The sequence below is a fragment of the Diaphorina citri genome, unplaced genomic scaffold (assembly GCF_000475195.1).
Source record: "Diaphorina citri unplaced genomic scaffold, Diaci psyllid genome assembly version 1.1 scaffold4035, whole genome shotgun sequence".
NCBI lineage: Eukaryota > Metazoa > Arthropoda > Insecta > Hemiptera > Psyllidae > Diaphorina > Diaphorina citri.
In genome coordinates, this window is record NW_007381434.1 from 10,430 (window position 1) to 13,236 (window position 2,807).

Sequence of the window (2,807 nt, forward strand, 5' to 3'; positions counted from 1 at the left end):
TCAATTTTTTAAAATCAACTGTTTTTTCTTCAGATTTATTAATGAAATTAGAAATTAAAAATTATTCACTTCTCATATTTTTGGAAAATTTTAATTTTCTCATAGAAAATTTTAATTTGTTACATTGGTAAAGATTAATTACCGGAGGAGATGGTGAAACTGGGGAAAATACGGGACACGCGTGTCCCGTACGGGACATTTTGAAAAGTGCCCAAAATACGGGACGTCCCGGGAAATACGGGACGTCTGGCAACCCTAGTTCAGACTCCGGGGTTGGGTTGACAAAATCCCAAGGTGATTTGAGTCAAAGAAAGGCCGACTCTTATGCGTCCCTACGCTAATCGAAGTTGGAAATCCCATATCTAGGCATTGGAATTTATATTTCGATTAATTTTGTGGATATCACAATCAATCTACTGATTTCCCAATGCGATCCTTAAGTTTTGTCTTTACCATTTGTCTGCAGACATATCTTCCAACTTGGTCTCACAAACTTGTCTTTTGACATCTGAAAGTTACTGTAGGTATCCACTTACGATCTGTCGAAAGTCAAGGTTGTGAAACCAAGTTGGGAGAAAAGTCTGCGGGCAATTCTTAAGGCGTGTCCACACATAGTCGATGGCCGGCGATCTACCACCGTTCGATGTCTACTGATCGGTCGATGTGAATCGACGTCGATCGATGACCAGTTGAATATGTTTGGACACATCTTCAGCTTGCGCTTCGGTTTCAATTAAGGTATGATTCTCTCGTATTTCAGAACCCTGTAGTGTATATATACGCACTAGACTCCGGGGTTGGGTTGACAAAATCCCAAGGTGATTTGAGTCAAAGAAAGGCCGACTCTTATGCGTCCCTACGCTAATCGAAGTTGGAAATCCCATATCTAGGCATTGGAATTTATATTTCGATTAATTTTGTGGATATCACAATCAATCTACTGATTTCCCAATGCGATCCTTAAGTTTTGTCTTTACCATTTGTCTGCAGACATATCTTCCAACTTGGTCTCACAAACTTGTCTTTTGACATCTGAAAGTTACTGTAGGTATCCACTTACGATCTGTCGAAAGTCAAGGTTGTGAAACCAAGTTGGGAGAAAAGTCTGCGGGCAATTCTTAAGGCTTGTCCACACATAGTCCATGCCCGGCGATCGACCATCGTTCGATGTCGACTGGTCTATCGATGTGAATCGACGTCGAAAGACGACCAGTTGAATATGTTTGGACAAGAGAACAAAACGGTTAATAAAAACCCTATTGAATTTAAACAAAATTTGAAAACGAACTAAGAACCAAACAAAAAAAACACGTCTTATCGACATTTTCTTTGTCATTAGTCTCGTTGTCAACTGATTTTGGGGTTGAAATATGAAATAATAGGTAGAGAGTTGCAATAATGGAGGTTGAAATAATCGAGGTTCTACTGTACCCAGGCAGGTATAGGTAGGTGTAGGTATGTAGTTGTATAACAGAATAACAGCATTCCGTTTTGCACGTTTCGACATAAAAGTTCACTTTTGTGAGCTTTCACTTCCAAATCCCACTGGAGTTTAAATTGAAAGTTTTCCGGGAGCCTCCCCCCCCCTCCCCCCCCCTCTCCTCTCTTTTTTTTCTTCTTATTTCTCCTCCATCCTATCCCCTCTTTACCTTTCATTTCCTCTTTCTCCTCTCTCTCTTTCTTTCCTCTCTCTCCCCTCCTCCCCACCCTTTCCTTTCTTCATCTCCCCCTCCCCCTCTGTGTTTCCTCTCACACCCTCTTCTTTATTTTTCTTATTTCCCCTCTTCTCTCACATCTCTTTCTCCTTTTCTCTCCTTCCTTCTTTATACTGCCTTCCATCAATGCTTCGTAACAAAAAGTTTTCCAATATTCCCACATTGGGTAATAGGTAGTTAATACCTACGTATGTATATCTATGTACATTTGTACATACATACTTGTATATTTGAGTACATACTGATTTTCACGGCATACGCTCCCGTAGGCGATGACGTCACATCAAATGTCCCGAGCAAAGCTACCTCGCAGGCAACACATTAATGTGTTTGTGCGCATACGTTCCTGCGCATTTCTTTCTGCTCCTCCGCAAGCGTGCTTGCATACTACTGGCGCTACCTAGCGAGGCAACTGCCTGAAGTCTGACGTCACACATCTTTGTACTCTTTCATTAGAACGGAAAATGAAAATTGAATTTTCAACCTTTTACATTTATTTTTTCGAAATTTTGACCTCAGATTTGGATTTTTCACAACTTTTTACACAGGAATCGACCATTTATTAATATTTTCTACCCATTTGCAACTGCTCCATTAAAATGGTGCAGTCAGTAGTTGTTAAGTTGTTAGAGCGCTGTAGGTACTTTATATCTGAAGGTCGGTGGTTCGGGTCCAAGACGAGGAGATAAAATTAATCACAGGGTATGTATTAATAGAGGGACATTTGTTTGTTCCCAGGAGCTGGACTCAAGGGAGGGCCTATATTGAATATTTTCCCCATGTATGGAAGTAGCTAGTTGTCACGTATTTTATTTAAATTAAGTAGGGTTTGTTGTGATACTTTTTGTGGTAATTGACATTTTTAAGCATATGGTGCAATGTAATATGAATTGACAAATGTAAGAATACTATTTTATATGAAGATTCCATTATTAAATATTTCAATTTGACGTGATGTTATTTTAAAAACTCTAAAACTGTCTATCTTTCTTTCTTAAAAAAACTGGGGGGAAGAAAAGGTAGAAAAATCTATAAAAGTATCTATTTTTTATTGTTTACATGAAATATTAGGCAGATTTATATTTTCTAATT